Source organism: Phyllobates terribilis, unplaced genomic scaffold (genome assembly GCF_046119375.1).
Source record: "Phyllobates terribilis strain yellow unplaced genomic scaffold, ASM4611937v1 Scaffold_236__1_contigs__length_3049075, whole genome shotgun sequence".
NCBI lineage: Eukaryota > Metazoa > Chordata > Amphibia > Anura > Dendrobatidae > Phyllobates > Phyllobates terribilis.
The window spans coordinates 1,886,876-1,908,663 of record NW_027362996.1 but is presented as its reverse complement, the minus strand read 5'-3'; the positions used below and the strand labels follow the sequence as shown (position 1 = coordinate 1,908,663).

Below are 21,788 nucleotides of genomic sequence, written 5' to 3'. Positions count from 1 at the left end.
CATCAGATTTAAAAACCTTAAAACAAAAGCAGAAATACTTTATATGGAAAAAGGTAAAAAAATTGGGTACATCTTTACCTCCATTAGATTTACATTTGTACATCAGATCTCTTTTTAACTTTTCCATTTTTGAACCCCATAAAAACATAAAAACAATTCTTGTTACTTTCTTGATTTGTAAATTGGAAGGGGGAAACACCATTGCAATATACAACATAATGGGAATTAAAACGGCTTTAATAATTAAAATTTTACCTTCCATACTAAGGTTCCTTAAATTCCACAATGAGATCTTTATTTCTATTTTATCCATTGCAGAGTCCCAGTTAGGGTCCCCCTCATTGGCTTGGTTAAAAATAATTCCTAAAATTTTTATGTGATTTTTCTGTATCACTATCCCAGGGGTCAAAGAGGAGTCCCATCCCCCCACATTAAAACAGTCACATTTATCTATATTTAATTTAAAACCTGAGGCTTCACAGAAAAATTGTGTGTTTCTCAATACCCTCCTCAGAGATGTGGAATCTGGACATAGTATGGTAACATCATCCATGTAACTTAGGGCTTTAAGTTGCATACCCCTACTTCCGGGAATAGGTACCCCTTTAATTACTTTATCTTTTCTCAGTATGGTTAATAGTGGTTCCATAACACAGATAAAGAGCAGTGGTGAGAGAGGGCACCCTTGTTTCACCCCTGATAATAGAGGAACCCCCTTCGTTAAAAACCCATTTACAGAAATTTGACTAAAACAAGAATGATATAAAAGCATAATGCGGGTTAAAATTTTCTCTGGAAATGCCATTTTTTTAAGAACCATAAAAAGAAATTCATGCGATACCCTGTCAAAAGCTTTTTCAAAGTCTAAGGATAAAATAGCAAGGTTTTGACTTCTCTCTTTTGAATACCATATGGTATCCCTAATTATGTTGAGGGACTCAGCTATGGTTCTTCCGGGAACACCACATACCTGGTTAGGGTGAATTAATTTGGCTATAAAGGGTTTTAAACGGACTGCAATAAGTTTAGCTAAAATTTTATAATCAAGGTTTAAAAGCGTAATAGGCCGCCAGTTTTTAAGTTGGCTCCTATCCCCTTTTTTATATATTAAAGATACCAGACCTCTCCTCCAAGATGGGGGTAATTTATTAGTATTAAAAGCTTCTTTAAACAATAAAAACATATCGTTCTTTAAAATTCCCCAAAAAGTCAGATAAAACTCAATCGGTAGACCGTCTTCCCCAGGGGCTTTCCCACTGGAGAAACTTTTAAAAATCTGTAAAAGTTCCTCACTGGTGAGATCCCTAGATAAAACACCCTGGTCTAAAATATCTAACTTAAAATCAAGGGAATTAATAGCATACTCTAAAAAGGATGGATCTATAACTTTAGTGTTAAAAAGAAGTTGATAAAAATTAAAAGCTTTTCCTAACATACCCTTAATATCATTTTCACCTTCAAGATTTAGGATTGCGTCCCTCCTCCCCATTACCTTTTTGAAGAAGAATCGGGAGCATTTCTCTCCTTCCTCCAGGTGCTGTACATGGGAGTTAAAAATTATTTGTTTTCCTTTTTCATTAAGAGCATTTTTTATTTCAGACTTAAGATTTGCAATATCATCATCCACATCAATACCAACTTCTTTTAGTTTAAAGAGTACTTGTAATCTCATATTAAAAACATAAAACCACTGCTTTTTCTTTTTTGCTTTCATTTTCCCTGCCTTAATAAAAAATAATTTAATCTTAGGTTTAATGCTCTCCCACCAATCCAGCATCGAGGCGCGGGGGTCTCTCTTTGATTGCCAGCACTGGTAGGCCTGCACAAACCTCTTTTGAATATCAATATCCTCTAGGAGAGTTGTATTTAATCTCCATGGGCCTCTTGAGGTATTTTGTTCCCCTGCTAACTCTAAAAACACAGATAAAACTTTATGATCAGAGAATAAATTAGATAAAAGAAAACATTTACAAGGTTTAAAGGCAGTAGAAGCAAATATGAAATCAATTCTAGAAGAAACTCTTCCATTGGACCATGTAACACCTGGATCCGCCGGCAAGAGTTCCTTCCAGCAGTCCTGTAATCTAAAATCATCAATTAAACTTTTCAACAAATAGGAGGTACGGTCTTTACGATTCACATCCCCACCCTGCCGGGATTCCCCATCACGTAAACAATTAAAATCTCCTCCCACTAGCAGGGGGGTTGACCCAACACAAAATAATGGCAATATTTCAAGTAAATCCGCCCTTTCCTGCTTCCCAGGAGGAGCGTACACATTTAATAAACGTAAAGAAAGTCCATTAAAAACAAGATGTATTAAAATAGCTCTGCCAGGTATAATTTCAGTCACAGATTGAATGATGGTAGAATGTCCACGGCAAAGTAGTCCAACTCCGGCAGCACGACAGTCATTAGCACCGGACCACACAGAAGCGCCCAGTTTCCAGTCTTCTTTTAAGTCCTTATAATTTAAATTACTCTGTATACCACATTCTTGTAGAAAGCAGAAATCAAAGTCCAATGTCTCTAAATAAGAAAATAAAGCAGCCCTACGTGTAGGGCTCTTTAGGGACCTCACATTTAGTGAGGAGATTTTAAGAGGAACAGACATTAAGAAGAATCAGGATCTGAAGATGGGAAGAAGTCAATACACGGCACCTCCTCCTCCGCATCTCCAGGGGTCAGGATTTGTTTAATATTACCGGGATCTGAAGCAGGCAAAAAAGCATCATCCACTTTTGGCTCCTCATCTGGACCTCGACATCCGTGTTTTCTTTGGATATCAGGTTGCTTTACGTCCTCCCGTTGCCTTTTCAGAGGCTGGGAGCTGTCCATCTTTTCCAAGTCCTGTGCATCTGCAGTCCTCATGGCGTTCTGGTCTATGGAACGGGTGTCATCCCTCTGGGTCGTCTTGTCCTCTGGTCTGGTCACGGAACTACTGCGACTTCTGGTTCGAGGACCAGGGCTCGACTGGGTCTTAGCCGGGTCCTTTTTACTTCGCGCCCTAGAGGTCTCTCTTTCCGACACACTGGTTGATCGATTAAGGAGCGTACCCTTTTTGCCCTTACCCAAGATCACCGATGATGGTGTGGCGAATCTGGGTGCTTGCTTAATCGGGGTACTAGAGGTCTCCTCAGTTCCACATAATGCCGGTGGTGCATTCATGCTGGATGAGGACCCTTCCTCTTGACTCTGAGATACGGCAACATCTAGAGCCAGAACATCGATCAATTCCACAGAGAGAGAACCCTCGGTTAATCTTATGGAACCCCTACGACCGTCCTTCTGTGGAACTACCAGCGGGCCCTCTGGCGGAGCCGTTGAAGGATTTGGTCCGGACCCGTCAGCGTGCGCCAACCCAGGTCCAGGGGCAGGTGTAGTAATACTCCCTCCGAAGTATTCTTGGATAGTCAGTTGACCTGACTTAAACATGTCATATGTTTTTGACTTTTTGCTCGGACAATTCCTGAAGGCGTGACCTGCCTTCCCACATAGGTTACATACGATCTCAGAGTCACACGTAGCGGAGGTGTGCCCACTCTTACCGCACTTGTTGCAAAAGACTACATGAGCCCTTGTACAATTTTCTCGTGTATGCCCATATTCATGACAATTCCGGCATTGAAGGGGCATTCCTGGGTAGCGTAGGAATCCCCTGACATTACCAATGGCAAAATTAGCAGGCGGGTGGTGAAGACCACCAATGCCGCTCTGATCTGGATGGAACTTCACCAGGTATTTCCTCTTCCCATTCCAGAAGCGCTGGGAGTTGAGGATATCATGTGAGAAGCGCACTGACTTGCAGTAACGCTTCAAAAAGGTTTCGATATCGCCCTCAGAGACGAATGGGCTGTACATGAAGATCACCAAGGGTACTTCTTCTTCACCGTACAGGAAGTCAAAGCTCAGCCCGTTCAGTCTCTCATCGTCCTTGTCCGCAACCATCAGTGCTGCATGGATATTATCACAGCATGATTTAGCCATAAAGGAAATGGTATATCGCCCACGGAATTCCTGATCGTAAAGACACAGGATCTTATCTCGCTCCAGGTGGAAGAACCCAAAAAGAATCTCATGCACGATGTACTGCAGATTCTTCTCATGGCGCTGGCATTCATCCACCATGATTCTAATGGACTGTCGCAGTGGAGTCTCCCCCACCGCAAATCCAAAAGAAAAAGGCATTTTCGGCCCTCAGGGACTAAGCCCTCCCCCAACAGTAACAAGGGAATGAATCCCACAAAAGCAGGAACAAACCCAAGACCGAGGGAGGGGTACCCCAAGAACTTACACAGCCCACTAAGCGATAAAGCTCAGCAAAGGAAAACGCCCTTATTTCCTCGGGTCGCCCCGAAGACAAGACGCGATCGCTCCCCGTTGTCCGGGGACTAAGCCGACCTGCCAATAGCTGCAAGGGGGTGAAGCTCCCTCAGTTAAGAGAGAGCGATACCCCAAGGCCAACAAGTCGGGTACCCCAAGCACCTCCTAGCCGAGACCAAGGCAGCAACCGTTAGATCACTGCACCTGATCCTAGCCAAAAGGCCGAGAAGCGATAACCAGAATTGGTTTCAAACTACGGAGCCACCCAAGGATCCTGAAAAGTCCATTTGTGGAGATGAGCTCCTGGACTCCCGTTAAGAAGACATGTTGTCAACCTCTAGATCCCTTACATGCCTGCACTTTTCGGCTTGCTGCTGCTGCAATCCACGCGTTTTAGATCTGCATAACTCCACCTCTTTAAACACAGCACCTTCACCCCCTGCTGTTCCCACCCGCCTCAACACCGTTGGAAGGGAGGAGAACCAATTAAGGCGGGGGGTGGGGTGGAACGAGCAGCTGTCTACCCTTAGCAGGAGGGCTCCTGATTACATACCTCTCCTGCTGCTGCTGCTGCTGGCTGTCCAGCAGCAGACTGAAGGTGGCTGCTGCTGTGCACAGGTATATAAAGGCTCAGAGCCTATTATGACACGCGCAGCCAGCGTTCCATTGCCACATTCCATCTACTGCAGGCAGGATACCTGGCTGGCTGAATGTCGCTGAGAAGCTCACAGAGACCGCCATAAGCAACAGTTTAACAGAATGCCACAGACTAATCAACCAAACTTTTTGGGTTGGGTTCTCTTTTATAGTCTGCAGGCATTAAATGAAAGAAGTCAGTGTTCCAGCAGAAGGAGACAACGTTTCAGAAAAGGCATTGTAGCAAACCAAAAAAGAAATTTTAAGCGCAGCAGAGTAACCAGCGCACATACCTGTTAGCTCAGGTGAGTTTAAAAGGCTGCTGTTGATAACAAGGGCATTTGCTAAATAGATGGTGTGTGTGCAACAATATACTGAAAGGTCAATTATATTGTGCAGCTTATCTCACCACCTGTAGTTATTTAGGTGAAAGCTCCAAAATGCTTGCCTAATATGTCTGTTTATCCAAAAGGAAGTAAAAAGGGAGAGCTAGAAAGATAGCATTGCATCACATTACATGGCAATGCAATGCACAGTTGCTGAAGTTGAACCAAAATGAGCTTGTAATCTGGCTTCTGCAACTTTGAACATGAAAAATCCAATGAGGAGAAGAAAAGCAAAGCCAAAGAGTCCATCCCCAAATCCGACAAACAAGCAAAATGAACAAAAAACATTGAATTCAATTCTTTCTGATTTTAGAAACTGCATTAAAGAAGGGGTGCACCGGTCCTGGAGATACTGCAATACCAGGTCAATGCGTGGAGTGGACAGAGCAAGCTCTTTTTCCATCTCCCTGTTCTAAAAATCCATTTAATATATGGTCCCCAGATAGGGGACGTATCAGATATTAAACTGATAAGAACAGATACTACACTTGATCTTAGCCAAAAGGCCGAGAAGCGATAACCAGAATTGGTTTCAAACTACGGAGCCACCCAAGGATCCTGAAAAGTCCATTTGTGGAGATGAGCTCCTGGACTCCCGTTAAGAAGACATGTTGTCAACCTCTAGATCCCTTACATGCCTGCACTTTTCGGCTTGCTGCTGCTGCAATCCACGCGTTTTAGATCTGCATAACTCCACCTCTTTAAACACAGCACCTTCACCCCCTGCTGTTCCCACCCGCCTCAACACCGTTGGAAGGGAGGAGAACCAATTAAGGCGGGGGGTGGGGTGGAACGAGCAGCTGTCTACCCTTAGCAGGAGGGCTCCTGATTACATACCTCTCCTGCTGCTGCTGCTGCTGGCTGTCCAGCAGCAGACTGAAGGTGGCTGCTGCTGTGCACAGGTATATAAAGGCTCAGAGCCTATTATGACACGCGCAGCCAGCGTTCCATTGCCACATTCCATCTACTGCAGGCAGGATACCTGGCTGGCTGAATGTCGCTGAGAAGCTCACAGAGACCGCCATAAGCAACAGTTTAACAGAATGCCACAGACTAATCAACCAAACTTTTTGGGTTGGGTTCTCTTTTATAGTCTGCAGGCATTAAATGAAAGAAGTCAGTGTTCCAGCAGAAGGAGACAACGTTTCAGAAAAGGCATTGTAGCAAACCAAAAAAAGAAATTTTAAGCGCAGCAGAGTAACCAGCGCACATACCTGTTAGCTCAGGTGAGTTTAAAAGGCTGCTGTTGATAACAAGGGCATTTGCTAAATAGATGGTGTGTGTGCAACAATATACTGAAAGGTCAATTATATTGTGCAGCTTATCTCACCACCTGTAGTTATTTAGGTGAAAGCTCCAAAATGCTTGCCTAATATGTCTGTTTATCCAAAAGGAAGTAAAAAGGGAGAGCTAGAAAGATAGCATTGCATCACATTACATGGCAATGCAATGCACAGTTGCTGAAGTTGAACCAAAATGAGCTTGTAATCTGGCTTCTGCAACTTTGAACATGAAAAATCCAATGAGGAGAAGAAAAGCAAAGCCAAAGAGTCCATCCCCAAATCCGACAAACAAGCAAAATGAACAAAAAACATTGAATTCAATTCTTTCTGATTTTAGAAACTGCATTAAAGAAGGGGTGCACCGGTCCTGGAGATACTGCAATACCAGGTCAATGCGTGGAGTGGACAGAGCAAGCTCTTTTTCCATCTCCCTGTTCTAAAAATCCATTTAATATATGGTCCCCAGATAGGGGACGTATCAGATATTAAACTGATAAGAACAGATACTACACTTGATCTTAGCCAAAAGGCCGAGAAGCGATAACCAGAATTGGTTTCAAACTACGGAGCCACCCAAGGATCCTGAAAAGTCCATTTGTGGAGATGAGCTCCTGGACTCCCGTTAAGAAGACATGTTGTCAACCTCTAGATCCCTTACATGCCTGCACTTTTCGGCTTGCTGCTGCTGCAATCCACGCGTTTTAGATCTGCATAACTCCACCTCTTTAAACACAGCACCTTCACCCCCTGCTGTTCCCACCCGCCTCAACACCGTTGGAAGGGAGGAGAACCAATTAAGGCGGGGGGTGGGGTGGAACGAGCAGCTGTCTACCCTTAGCAGGAGGGCTCCTGATTACATACCTCTCCTGCTGCTGCTGCTGCTGGCTGTCCAGCAGCAGACTGAAGGTGGCTGCTGCTGTGCACAGGTATATAAAGGCTCAGAGCCTATTATGACACGCGCAGCCAGCGTTCCATTGCCACATTCCATCTACTGCAGGCAGGATACCTGGCTGGCTGAATGTCGCTGAGAAGCTCACAGAGACCGCCATAAGCAACAGTTTAACAGAATGCCACAGACTAATCAACCAAACTTTTTGGGTTGGGTTCTCTTTTATAGTCTGCAGGCATTAAATGAAAGAAGTCAGTGTTCCAGCAGAAGGAGACAACGTTTCAGAAAAGGCATTGTAGCAAACCAAAAAAGAAATTTTAAGCGCAGCAGAGTAACCAGCGCACATACCTGTTAGCTCAGGTGAGTTTAAAAGGCTGCTGTTGATAACAAGGGCATTTGCTAAATAGATGGTGTGTGTGCAACAATATACTGAAAGGTCAATTATATTGTGCAGCTTATCTCACCACCTGTAGTTATTTAGGTGAAAGCTCCAAAATGCTTGCCTAATATGTCTGTTTATCCAAAAGGAAGTAAAAAGGGAGAGCTAGAAAGATAGCATTGCATCACATTACATGGCAATGCAATGCACAGTTGCTGAAGTTGAACCAAAATGAGCTTGTAATCTGGCTTCTGCAACTTTGAACATGAAAAATCCAATGAGGAGAAGAAAAGCAAAGCCAAAGAGTCCATCCCAAAATCCGACAAACAAGCAAAATGAACAAAAAACATTGAATTCAATTCTTTCTGATTTTAGAAACTGCATTAAAGAAGGGGTGCACCGGTCCTGGAGATACTGCAATACCAGGTCAATGCGTGGAGTGGACAGAGCAAGCTCTTTTTCCATCTCCCTGTTCTAAAAATCCATTTAATATATGGTCCCCAGATAGGGGACGTATCAGATATTAAACTGATAAGAACAGATACTACACTTGATCTTAGCCAAAAGGCCGAGAAGCGATAACCAGAATTGGTTTCAAACTACGGAGCCACCCAAGGATCCTGAAAAGTCCATTTGTGGAGATGAGCTCCTGGACTCCCGTTAAGAAGACATGTTGTCAACCTCTAGATCCCTTACATGCCTGCACTTTTCGGCTTGCTGCTGCTGCAATCCACGCGTTTTAGATCTGCATAACTCCACCTCTTTAAACACAGCACCTTCACCCCCTGCTGTTCCCACCCGCCTCAACACCGTTGGAAGGGAGGAGAACCAATTAAGGCAGGGGGTGGGGTGGAACGAGCAGCTGTCTACCCTTAGCAGGAGGGCTCCTGATTACATACCTCTCCTGCTGCTGCTGCTGCTGGCTGTCCAGCAGCAGACTGAAGGTGGCTGCTGCTGTGCACAGGTATATAAAGGCTCAGAGCCTATTATGACACGCGCAGCCAGCGTTCCATTGCCACATTCCATCTACTGCAGGCAGGATACCTGGCTGGCTGAATGTCGCTGAGAAGCTCACAGAGACCGCCATAAGCAACAGTTTAACAGAATGCCACAGACTAATCAACCAAACTTTTTGGGTTGGGTTCTCTTTTATAGTCTGCAGGCATTAAATGAAAGAAGTCAGTGTTCCAGCAGAAGGAGACAACGTTTCAGAAAAGGCATTGTAGCAAACCAAAAAAGAAATTTTAAGCGCAGCAGAGTAACCAGCGCACATACCTGTTAGCTCAGGTGAGTTTAAAAGGCTGCTGTTGATAACAAGGGCATTTGCTAAATAGATGGTGTGTGTGCAACAATATACTGAAAGGTCAATTATATTGAGCAGCTTATCTCACCACCTGTAGTTATTTAGGTGAAAGCTCCAAAATGCTTGCCTAATATGTCTGTTTATCCAAAAGGAAGTAAAAAGGGAGAGCTAGAAAGATAGCATTGCATCACATTACATGGCAATGCAATGCACAGTTGCTGAAGTTGAACCAAAATGAGCTTGTAATCTGGATTCTGCAACTTTGAACATGAAAAATCCAATGAGGAGAAGAAAAGCAAAGCCAAAGAGTCCATCCCCAAATCCGACAAACAAGCAAAATGAACAAAAAACATTGAATTCAATTCTTTCTGATTTTAGAAACTGCATTAAAGAAGGGGTGCACCGGTCCTGGAGATACTGCAATACCAGGTCAATGCGTGGAGTGGACAGAGCAAGCTCTTTTTCCATCTCCCTGTTCTAAAAATCCATTTAATATATGGTCCCCAGATAGGGGACGTATCAGATATTAAACTGATAAGAACAGATACTACACTTGATCTTAGCCAAAAGGCCGAGAAGCGATAACCAGAATTGGTTTCAAACTACGGAGCCACCCAAGGATCCTGAAAAGTCCATTTGTGGAGATGAGCTCCTGGACTCCCGTTAAGAAGACATGTTGTCAACCTCTAGATCCCTTACATGCCTGCACTTTTCGGCTTGCTGCTGCTGCAATCCACGCGTTTTAGATCTGCATAACTCCACCTCTTTAAACACAGCACCTTCACCCCCTGCTGTTCCCACCCGCCTCAACACCGTTGGAAGGGAGGAGAACCAATTAAGGCGGGGGGTGGGGTGGAACGAGCAGCTGTCTACCCTTAGCAGGAGGGCTCCTGATTACATACCTCTCCTGCTGCTGCTGCTGCTGGCTGTCCAGCAGCAGACTGAAGGTGGCTGCTGCTGTGCACAGGTATATAAAGGCTCAGAGCCTATTATGACACGCGCAGCCAGCGTTCCATTGCCACATTCCATCTACTGCAGGCAGGATACCTGGCTGGCTGAATGTCGCTGAGAAGCTCACAGAGACCGCCATAAGCAACAGTTTAACAGAATGCCACAGACTAATCAACCAAACTTTTTGGGTTGGGTTCTCTTTTATAGTCTGCAGGCATTAAATGAAAGAAGTCAGTGTTCCAGCAGAAGGAGACAACGTTTCAGAAAAGGCATTGTAGCAAACCAAAAAAGAAATTTTAAGCGCAGCAGAGTAACCAGCGCACATACCTGTTAGCTCAGGTGAGTTTAAAAGGCTGCTGTTGATAACAAGGGCATTTGCTAAATAGATGGTGTGTGTGCAACAATATACTGAAAGGTCAATTATATTGTGCAGCTTATCTCACCACCTGTAGTTATTTAGGTGAAAGCTCCAAAATGCTTGCCTAATATGTCTGTTTATCCAAAAGGAAGTAAAAAGGGAGAGCTAGAAAGATAGCATTGCATCACATTACATGGCAATGCAATGCACAGTTGCTGAAGTTGAACCAAAATGAGCTTGTAATCTGGCTTCTGCAACTTTGAACATGAAAAATCCAATGAGGAGAAGAAAAGCAAAGCCAAAGAGTCCATCCCCAAATCCGACAAACAAGCAAAATGAACAAAAAACATTGAATTCAATTCTTTCTGATTTTAGAAACTGCATTAAAGAAGGGGTGCACCGGTCCTGGAGATACTGCAATACCAGGTCAATGCGTGGAGTGGACAGAGCAAGCTCTTTTTCCATCTCCCTGTTCTAAAAATCCATTTAATATATGGTCCCCAGATAGGGGACGTATCAGATATTAAACTGATAAGAACAGATACTACACTTGATCTTAGCCAAAAGGCCGAGAAGCGATAACCAGAATTGGTTTCAAACTACGGAGCCACCCAAGGATCCTGAAAAGTCCATTTGTGGAGATGAGCTCCTGGACTCCCGTTAAGAAGACATGTTGTCAACCTCTAGATCCCTTACATGCCTGCACTTTTCGGCTTGCTGCTGCTGCAATCCACGCGTTTTAGATCTGCATAACTCCACCTCTTTAAACACAGCACCTTCACCCCCTGCTGTTCCCACCCGCCTCAACACCGTTGGAAGGGAGGAGAACCAATTAAGGCGGGGGGTGGGGTGGAACGAGCAGCTGTCTACCCTTAGCAGGAGGGCTCCTGATTACATACCTCTCCTGCTGCTGCTGCTGCTGGCTGTCCAGCAGCAGACTGAAGGTGGCTGCTGCTGTGCACAGGTATATAAAGGCTCAGAGCCTATTATGACACGCGCAGCCAGCGTTCCATTGCCACATTCCATCTACTGCAGGCAGGATACCTGGCTGGCTGAATGTCGCTGAGAAGCTCACAGAGACCGCCATAAGCAACAGTTTAACAGAATGCCACAGACTAATCAACCAAACTTTTTGGGTTGGGTTCTCTTTTATAGTCTGCAGGCATTAAATGAAAGAAGTCAGTGTTCCAGCAGAAGGAGACAACGTTTCAGAAAAGGCATTGTAGCAAACCAAAAAAGAAATTTTAAGCGCAGCAGAGTAACCAGCGCACATACCTGTTAGCTCAGGTGAGTTTAAAAGGCTGCTGTTGATAACAAGGGCATTTGCTAAATAGATGGTGTGTGTGCAACAATATACTGAAAGGTCAATTATATTGTGCAGCTTATCTCACCACCTGTAGTTATTTAGGTGAAAGCTCCAAAATGCTTGCCTAATATGTCTGTTTATCCAAAAGGAAGTAAAAAGGGAGAGCTAGAAAGATAGCATTGCATCACATTACATGGCAATGCAATGCACAGTTGCTGAAGTTGAACCAAAATGAGCTTGTACTCTGGCTTCTGCAACTTTGAACATGAAAAATCCAATGAGGAGAAGAAAAGCAAAGCCAAAGAGTCCATCCCAAAATCCGACAAACAAGCAAAATGAACAAAAAACATTGAATTCAATTCTTTCTGATTTTAGAAACTGCATTAAAGAAGGGGTGCACCGGTCCTGGAGATACTGCAATACCAGGTCAATGCGTGGAGTGGACAGAGCAAGCTCTTTTTCCATCTCCCTGTTCTAAAAATCCATTTAATATATGGTCCCCAGATAGGGGACGTATCAGATATTAAACTGATAAGAACAGATCAGGTTTCAACATATTTTATTATGTGCGTAAAAGATGGTTTACAATCAAAAACAGCAACACAAATACATTATTAAAACACAGAATTCCACCCATAAAAACCCCATATACGATTAGCATCCCTCCTCCCAATACATTTGACATCCCTCAAGTAATAAATATACATCTGACTAAAAGCAATTTTAAGACAATCCTTCACAGAAATAGCATCACGTTTAAAAAGTAAAATATTGCGTGCCTTCCAAAGGGCGTCTTTAAAACAGTTAATCATACACCAACATATACAATACTGTTGAGGGGTCGGACATTTAAAAAGGCCATATAAAACATATTCATGGTTAAAATCTCTTAAACCGCAAGTCCATTTTAAAAGAATCCCAACTTTGTGCCAAAGTTCCTGTGCAAACGGGCAATTCCACATAAGGTGCAAGGTGGTTTCGTCATTAACACATGAGTCTCTGGGGCATTTGGCTCTGGCCACCAGGCCTCTCCTGTGTTGAAACTCTCTGGTGGGGAGGCACTGGTGGACCACCATCCATGCGATGTCCTTATGTCCATTTGCTAAAAATTTTCCGAAGACATTCTTCCAAACTTGCTTCGACCTCTCTTCTGAGAAATTTACTATGGGGGTCACATCTTCATTCCTCCTCAGAAAAGATAAAAGCTTCTTGCGGTCTTTAAAAATGTCCATTTTAAAATCACCAAGGCTATAAAATCGAACAGTCTTTTCTAAGATTGCTTGGTGTTTGGGGGGGCATAGTAAAACAGGGGAATTCAACGACAACTTAAACCATCTTTTAAAAATCATCCCACAAGTATATTTTAAAAAATAACTTAGCGCACTATTACCATTAAAATGTTTGAAACAAAAGCAGAAATAATTTAAATACAAATAAATATGTAAGTCGGGGACATCCCTTCCGCCGTTCATTTTATTCTTCCTCATTATTTCTCGCCTTAATTTTTCCATTTTGGAGTTCCATAAAAACATAAAGATCATCCTAGTCATTTTTTTAATTAAAACATCAGAGGGGGGGTACACCATAGCTATATACAGTATGAGGGGTAACAACACTGATTTTATAATTAAAATTTTCCCCTCCATTGTTAGGGACCTCAAACCCCAAAATGATATTTTCTTTGACATTTTTTCTATGACATTCTCCCAGCTTTGAGTTCCCACATTCTCCTCGTTAAAAACAACTCCAAGAATTTTTACATTGTCTCGTTTTATAGTGAGCTGCGGGAGTTGGGCGGTGTCCCAGGATCCCAAAGTCAGACATTCAGATTTATTTAAATTAAGTTTAAACCCGGATGCCTGGGAAAAAAATTCAATGCGCAACACCGCCCTCCGGAGGGAAGCAGGGTCCACGCACACAACCGTCACGTCATCCATGTAGCCAAAGACTCTCACATCACTGCCACCTCCGCCAGGAACAGGAACCCCTCTAATCACTTTGTCTTTCCTTATTGCGCTCAGCAGGGGCTCCATGGCACAGATGAACAGGATGGGCGACAAGGGGCATCCCTGCTTCACTCCGGACTCAAGGGGAACTCCATCTGTTAAAAAGCCATTAAGAGAAATTTGACTAAAACAATTTTTATATAAAATCTTAATACAATTTAAAAGCATATTAGGGATACCCATTCTTTTTAAAACTCTAAAAAGAAATCTATGAGAGACTCTATCGAAAGCTTTTTCAAAATCTAGGGCTAAAAGAGCTACATTTTGACCCCGGTCTCTGGAATACCAAATTACATCCCTTAATACGTTTAAAACCTCTGAAATACTTCTGCCTGGTACACTACAAACCTGCTCAGGCTGGATTAGTTTGGCAATGACATTCCTGAGCCGGTTTGCAACCACCTTAGCAAGTACCTTGTAATCGACGTTTAGGAGAGTTATGGGTCTCCAATTCGCTAGAGCACTGCGATCACCTTTTTTATATATCAAAGACACCACTCCTCTCCTCCACGAAAATGGCAACTGTTCACAAATAAAAACTTCTTTAAAAAGCATAAAAAGGTCCTCTTTTAAAATGTCCCAAAAAGTAAGATAAAAATCTACAGGTAGTCCGTCACACCCAGGTGCTTTGCCCTTAGAGAAACTTTTAAAAACATAAAATAATTCCTCTAAAACAATATCGCGTTCTAAAAACTCCTGGTCTGTAAAATTTAACTTAAAATCGAGATCATTAAGAGCATCAGATAAAAAGGACCCATCTATACACTTTTTACTAAAAAGATGCTTATAAAAGTTAAAAGTAGCATTCAACATTCCCTGCATAGATGTTTCACCCTCTAGATTTGTGATCACTTCTCTTTTATCCATGACTTTTTTGAAGAAGAAGCGAGAGCACTTCTCCCCCTCCTCCAAGTGCTGCACTCTAGAGTTAAAAATAATCTCTTTCCCCTTTGTGTCTATGCAGTTCTGAATTTCAGTTTTTAGGCTAGCAATATCATCTCCCACCTCCACCCCTAGCTCTTTGAATTTAAAAAGTGTTTGTAGTTTGGTGTTAAGATCACTAAAACATCTTTTTTTCTCTCTAGCTTTACGTCTCCCTGCTTTTATAAAAAACATTCTGACTTTTTTTTTCAAATTTTCCCACCAGGTTACCATAGGGGCATCAGAAGGTTTTTGTCGCCGCCAGGCTTGATAGGCTTTACCAAAGTCTTGTCGAATCAGAGGGTCCTCCAGCAGGTAAGTACTTAGACGCCAGAGGCCCCTGTTGACCCTCTGTTCATCCCGGTATTCTAGGTGCACCTCCAAGCCCTTATGGTCAGAAAATATATTTGATGTTAAAACACATTTTACAGGGTTAAAATCATCTGATAGGAAAATAAAATCGATCCTGGAGGACACCCCTCTTCCGGACCACGTATAACCAGGGTCCGTCGGCAGGAGTGACCTCCACGCATCGCATAATTTAAAATCAGTTATAAAATCTTTCAATAGATGACATGACTTATCCAATTTGCGTAAAGGGTCACCCCCCGCTCGTTGTTCACTAGCACAAAGACAATTAAAATCACCCCCTACGATCAGGGGAGATGACCCAGTACAGTACAATGGCAATATCCCAAATAAATTAATTCTCTCTTGCTTATCAGGGGAAGCATAAACATTCATTACACGTAGGGTAAAACCATTAAATTTAAAATGCACTAAAACCACTCTGCCTGGTACTATTTCTGTGACAGTATTTATAGCAATATTTCTCCCACGACAGAGGAAGCCCACCCCCGCTGACTTGTTGTCATTGGAGCCAGACCAGATGGAGGGCCCCAGTCTCCAATCTGTCTTGATGTCATTATAATTTAGTGCATGTTGTATCCCGCATTCCTGTAATAAACATATGTCAAAGTCAGTGGTTTCTAAGTACTTAAATAGAGCAGCCCTACGAACTGGGCTCTTTAATGACCTCACATTCAGTGAGACAAGTCTTAATGTGGGCATTCATAGGTCAGGGTGGTGGATCTTCCATGAGGACACCTGACTCAAAGCCCTGTATGCCAAATTGCTCCAGGACATCCGGGCTAGAGGACCCAAATGACTCGATATTCTGTGAGCCGGCGGTTGCCCCCTCGTAGGTCACGGTTCCCAGCCACATTCCAGGAGACGCTGGGGCTTCGACATTCCGTCTCTTTTTCGGGGCAGACTCCACTAGGTCACTGGTGCAGTCCTCCTCTTCCTCCACCTCCTCCAGGGGGAGAGACTGGTCCATCAGGATAAGATCACCAACACAGATTCCCTGATGTTCGTCACCTAGAAGCAAAGCCCCCTCATCTGGCTGGCTAATCGCCCTGGAAGATCCTGAGGCCATCGCTGCGTGGTCCCCTGTAGCCAACCGCACAGGGGCACCACCCTCCAGCCCAACAGGATCGGTATCGGGAACCATCGACACGGAGGATACCCTCCCAGAAGGAGGACCCCTCCGCTCCGGTCCATGCGAGGTCCGCCCATCGTTAAGGGACTTCGATGCAGAGGCCGCCCCAGTGGGGCCTCCGGCTCCCTGCTCCATCCCAGCCTTCTCGCCCTTCGAACCGCCCTCCGACGCCGGCCCGCCAGTGAAGACCGGCGGGCGCATCGGCTCAGCTGCAGAAGATGCAGCTTCTGCGTAAGTCCTGGTCCTGGTCCTGTTGGGGCATCCTCGGAACATGTGCCCCGCCTCACCACAAAGATTGCATTTCCTCCCAGCGGGACAGTCCTTCATTAAATGTCCGTAACAGCTGCAATTATTGCAGCGGTCTACTTTCCTGCCCGTGCAGGACGTTTGGGTATGACCCATTTGTCCACAGTTCCTGCAACATACCGGCATTCCAGGGTAAAATAAGTAGCCTCTGCTCTTACCGATCACAAATGTTGAGGGAGGGTGTAGCATTCCTCCCACTCCGCTTGGGTCCCTCTTTAGACGGGCCATGTACCTCCTCTTGCCGCACCAGAAGCCTACCGCGTTCTTCACAGTGCCCAGGTATCTCAGATCATCACAATAACGGATAAGGTAGGTCGAGATGTCTGCAGCCTCCACAAAGGGGTTCGGGAAATGCACCACGATAGGGATCTCGTCATAGGCATACAAGAGACAAAAGGTTAGTCCATCCAATTCATCTAAGTAGTTTTTCTCATTTACCTTTTGTACGAGTTGGTGACAGCATCCCTGTCTCTTGAAGGTGATGGTGTAAGTCCCCTTGTACTCATTGTCCTGGAAGCAGAATATGTCTTCCCGCCGAAACTCCAGAACTCCAAGCAGAATCCTATGGCAGATGTAGTCCAAGTTCTTCTCCGTCCTCGATCCTGCTCCAACTTCAATCCTCACGGTGTTCCGCATCCGGGCATCACCCGATGAATATGTGAGCGTTGCCGGCATCCTTCACTCAGGAACGTACCGACTCTTCTCTCTGAAAGGCGCAAGCCTTCATGGGATCCCTTCCCGTTGCTCCCGGACTAATCCTTCCTCCCAATAGCAGCAGGGGGGTTAAGTCCCTCCGAAGAGGAACGATCCCCCCAGGCCGAGAGAAAGGGTACCAAGAGCACCTCACAGGCAAGACCACACAGGTAAACCTGATAGATCGTGCCAAAAGGCCGAGAAGCGATAACCAGAATTGGTTTCAAACTACGGAGCCACCCAAGGATCCTGAAAAGTCCATTTGTGGAGATGAGCTCCTGGACTCCCGTTAAGAAGACATGTTGTCAACCTCTAGATCCCTTACATGCCTGCACTTTTCGGCTTGCTGCTGCTGCAATCCACGCGTTTTAGATCTGCATAACTCCACCTCTTTAAACACAGCACCTTCACCCCCTGCTGTTCCCACCCGCCTCAACACCGTTGGAAGGGAGGAGAACCAATTAAGGCAGGGGGTGGGGTGGAACGAGCAGCTGTCTACCCTTAGCAGGAGGGCTCCTGATTACATACCTCTCCTGCTGCTGCTGCTGCTGGCTGTCCAGCAGCAGACTGAAGGTGGCTGCTGCTGTGCACAGGTATATAAAGGCTCAGAGCCTATTATGACACGCGCAGCCAGCGTTCCATTGCCACATTCCATCTACTGCAGGCAGGATACCTGGCTGGCTGAATGTCGCTGAGAAGCTCACAGAGACCGCCATAAGCAACAGTTTAACAGAATGCCACAGACTAATCAACCAAACTTTTTGGGTTGGGTTCTCTTTTATAGTCTGCAGGCATTAAATGAAAGAAGTCAGTGTTCCAGCAGAAGGAGACAACGTTTCAGAAAAGGCATTGTAGCAAACCAAAAAAGAAATTTTAAGCTCAGCAGAGTAACCAGCGCACATACCTGTTAGCTCAGGTGAGTTTAAAAGGCTGCTGTTGATAACAAGGGCATTTGCTAAATAGATGGTGTGTGTGCAACAATATACTGAAAGGTCAATTATATTGTGCAGCTTATCTCACCACCTGTAGTTATTTAGGTGAAAGCTCCAAAATGCTTGCCTAATATGTCTGTTTATCCAAAAGGAAGTAAAAAGGGAGAGCTAGAAAGATAGCATTGCATCACATTACATGGCAATGCAATGCACAGTTGCTGAAGTTGAACCAAAATGAGCTTGTAATCTGGCTTCTGCAACTTTGAACATGAAAAATCCAATGAGGAGAAGAAAAGCAAAGCCAAAGAGTCCATCCCCAAATCCGACAAACAAGCAAAATGAACAAAAAACATTGAATTCAATTCTTTCTGATTTTAGAAACTGCATTATAGAAGGGGTGCACCGGTCCTGGAGATACTGCAATACCAGGTCAATGCGTGGAGTGGACAGAGCAAGCTCTTTTTCCATCTCCCTGTTCTAAAAATCCATTTAATATATGGTCCCCAGATAGGGGACGTATCAGATATTAAACTGATAAGAACAGATACTACACTTGATCTTAGCCAAAAGGCCGAGAAGCGATAACCAGAATTGGTTTCAAACTACGGAGCCACCCAAGGATCCTGAAAAGTCCATTTGTGGAGATGAGCTCCTGGACTCCCGTTAAGAAGACATGTTGTCAACCTCTAGATCCCTTACATGCCTGCACTTTTCGGCTTGCTGCTGCTGCAATCCACGCGTTTTAGATCTGCATAACTCCACCTCTTTAAACACAGCACCTTCACCCCCTGCTGTTCCCACCCGCCTCAACACCGTTGGAAGGGAGGAGAACCAATTAAGGCGGGGGGTGGGGTGGAACGAGCAGCTGTCTACCCTTAGCAGGAGGGCTCCTGATTACATACCTCTCCTGCTGCTGCTGCTGCTGGCTGTCCAGCAGCAGACTGAAGGTGGCTGCTGCTGTGCACAGGTATATAAAGGCTCAGAGCCTATTATGACACGCGCAGCCAGCGTTCCATTGCCACATTCCATCTACTGCAGGCAGGATACCTGGCTGGCTGAATGTCGCTGAGAAGCTCACAGAGACCGCCATAAGCAACAGTTTAACAGAATGCCACAGACTAATCAACCAAACTTTTTGGGTTGGGTTCTCTTTTATAGTCTGCAGGCATTAAATGAAAGAAGTCAGTGTTCCAGCAGAAGGAGACAACGTTTCAGAAAAGGCATTGTAGCAAACCAAAAAAGAAATTTTAAGCGCAGCAGAGTAACCAGCGCACATACCTGTTAGCTCAGGTGAGTTTAAAAGGCTGCTGTTGATAACAAGGGCATTTGCTAAATAGATGGTGTGTGTGCAACAATATACTGAAAGGTCAATTATATTGTGCAGCTTATCTCACCACCTGTAGTTATTTAGGTGAAAGCTCCAAAATGCTTGCGTAATATGTCTGTTTATCCAAAAGGAAGTAAAAAGGGAGAGCTAGAAAGATAGCATTGCATCACATTACATGGCAATGCAATGCACAGTTGCTGAAGTTGAACCAAAATGAGCTTGTAATCTGGCTTCTGCAACTTTGAACATGAAAAATCCAATGAGGAGAAGAAAAGCAAAGCCAAAGAGTCCATCCCCAAATCCGACAAACAAGCAAAATGAACAAAAAACATTGAATTCAATTCTTTCTGATTTTAGAAACTGCATTAAAGAAGGGGTGCACCGGTCCTGGAGATACTGCAATACCAGGTCAATGCGTGGAGTGGACAGAGCAAGCTCTTTTTCCATCTCCCTGTTCTAAAAATCCATTTAATATATGGTCCCCAGATAGGGGACGTATCAGATATTAAACTGATAAGAACAGATACTACACTTGATCTTAGCCAAAAGGCCGAGAAGCGATAACCAGAATTGGTTTCAAACTACGGAGCCACCCAAGGATCCTGAAAAGTCCATTTGTGGAGATGAGCTCCTGGACTCCCGTTAAGAAGACATGTTGTCAACCTCTAGATCCCTTACATGCCTGCACTTTTCGGCTTGCTGCTGCTGCAATCCACGCGTTTTAGATCTGCATAACTCCACCTCTTTAAACACAGCACCTTCACCCCCTGCTGTTCCCACCCGCCTCAACACCGTTGGAAGGGAGGAGAACCAATTAAGGCGGGGGGTGGGGTGGAACGAGCAGCTGTCTACCCTTAGCAGGAGGGCTCCTGATTACATACCTCTCCTGCTGCTGCTGCTGCTGGCTGTCCAGCAGCAGACTGAAGGTGGCTGCTGCTGTGCACAGGTATATAAAGGCTCAGAGCCTATTATGACACGCGCAGCCAGCGTTCCATTGCCACATTCCATCTACTGCAGGCAGGATACCTGGCTGGCTGAATGTCGCTGAGAAGCTCACAGAGACCGCCATAAGCAACAGTTTAACAGAATGCCACAGACTAATCAACCAAACTTTTTGGGTTGGGTTCTCTTTTATAGTCTGCAGGCATTAAATGAAAGAAGTCAGTGTTCCAGCAGAAGGAGACAACGTTTCAGAAAAGGCATTGTAGCAAACCAAAAAAGAAATTTTAAGCGCAGCAGAGTAACCAGCGCACATACCTGTTAGCTCAGGTGAGTTTAAAAGGCTGCTGTTGATAACAAGGGCATTTGCTAAATAGATGGTGTGTGTGCAACAATATACTGAAAGGTCAATTATATTGTGCAGCTTATCTCACCACCTGTAGTTATTTAGGTGAAAGCTCCAAAATGCTTGCCTAATATGTCTGTTTATCCAAAAGGAAGTAAAAAGGGAGAGCTAGAAAGATAGCATTGCATCACATTACATGGCAATGCAATGCACAGTTGCTGAAGTTGAACCAAAATGAGCTTGTAATCTGGCTTCTGCAACTTTGAACATGAAAAATCCAATGAGGAGAAGAAAAGCAAAGCCAAAGAGTCCATCCCCAAATCCGACAAACAAGCAAAATGAACAAAAAACATTGAATTCAATTCTTTCTGATTTTAGAAACTGCATTAAAGAAGGGGTGCACCGGTCCTGGAGATACTGCAATACCAGGTCAATGCGTGGAGTGGACAGAGCAAGCTCTTTTTCCATCTCCCTGTTCTAAAAATCCATTTAATATATGGTCCCCAGATAGGGGACGTATCAGATATTAAACTGATAAGAACAGATACTACACTTGATCTTAGCCAAAAGGCCGAGAAGCGATAACCAGAATTGGTTTCAAACTACGGAGCCACCCAAGGATCCTGAAAAGTCCATTTGTGGAGATGAGCTCCTGGACTCCCGTTAAGAAGACATGTTGTCAACCTCTAGATCCCTTACATGCCTGCACTTTTCGGCTTGCTGCTGCTGCAATCCACGCGTTTTAGATCTGCATAACTCCACCTCTTTAAACACAGCACCTTCACCCCCTGCTGTTCCCACCCGCCTCAACACCGTTGGAAGGGAGGAGAACCAATTAAGGCGGGGGGTGGGGTGGAACGAGCAGCTGTCTACCCTTAGCAGGAGGGCTCCTGATTACATACCTCTCCTGCTGCTGCTGCTGCTGGCTGTCCAGCAGCAGACTGAAGGTGGCTGCTGCTGTGCACAGGTATATAAAGGCTCAGAGCCTATTATGACACGCGCA

The 21,788-nt window shown here is 44.5% G+C and overlaps 9 non-coding genes across 9 annotated transcripts; all 9 read right to left on the bottom strand.

Annotated features, from left to right (window-relative positions):
- Window positions 1-5,672: 5,672 nt before the first annotated feature.
- LOC141215702 (U2 spliceosomal RNA) lies at window positions 5,673-5,863 on the bottom strand. Its single transcript, XR_012284757.1, has one exon. It is a non-coding gene; the product is annotated as a U2 spliceosomal RNA (small nuclear RNA).
- Window positions 5,864-6,979: 1,116 nt separating this feature from the next.
- Window positions 6,980-7,170, bottom strand: LOC141215701 (U2 spliceosomal RNA). Its single transcript, XR_012284756.1, has one exon. It is a non-coding gene; the product is annotated as a U2 spliceosomal RNA (small nuclear RNA).
- Window positions 7,171-8,285: 1,115 nt separating this feature from the next.
- Window positions 8,286-8,476, bottom strand: LOC141215700 (U2 spliceosomal RNA). Its single transcript, XR_012284755.1, has one exon. It is a non-coding gene; the product is annotated as a U2 spliceosomal RNA (small nuclear RNA).
- A 1,115-nt stretch (window positions 8,477-9,591) lies between these two features.
- LOC141215699 (U2 spliceosomal RNA) lies at window positions 9,592-9,782 on the bottom strand. Its single transcript, XR_012284754.1, has one exon. It is a non-coding gene; the product is annotated as a U2 spliceosomal RNA (small nuclear RNA).
- A 1,115-nt stretch (window positions 9,783-10,897) lies between these two features.
- Window positions 10,898-11,088, bottom strand: LOC141215698 (U2 spliceosomal RNA). The gene has a single exon (XR_012284753.1). It is a non-coding gene; the product is annotated as a U2 spliceosomal RNA (small nuclear RNA).
- A 1,115-nt stretch (window positions 11,089-12,203) lies between these two features.
- On the bottom strand, window positions 12,204-12,393 carry LOC141216815 (U2 spliceosomal RNA). Its single transcript, XR_012285813.1, has one exon. It is a non-coding gene; the product is annotated as a U2 spliceosomal RNA (small nuclear RNA).
- Window positions 12,394-18,565: 6,172 nt separating this feature from the next.
- Window positions 18,566-18,756, bottom strand: LOC141215697 (U2 spliceosomal RNA). Its single transcript, XR_012284752.1, has one exon. It is a non-coding gene; the product is annotated as a U2 spliceosomal RNA (small nuclear RNA).
- Window positions 18,757-19,871: 1,115 nt separating this feature from the next.
- Window positions 19,872-20,062, bottom strand: LOC141215696 (U2 spliceosomal RNA). Its single transcript, XR_012284751.1, has one exon. It is a non-coding gene; the product is annotated as a U2 spliceosomal RNA (small nuclear RNA).
- A 1,115-nt stretch (window positions 20,063-21,177) lies between these two features.
- LOC141215695 (U2 spliceosomal RNA) lies at window positions 21,178-21,368 on the bottom strand. The gene has a single exon (XR_012284750.1). It is a non-coding gene; the product is annotated as a U2 spliceosomal RNA (small nuclear RNA).
- Between the last annotated feature and the right edge of the window lie 420 nt (window positions 21,369-21,788).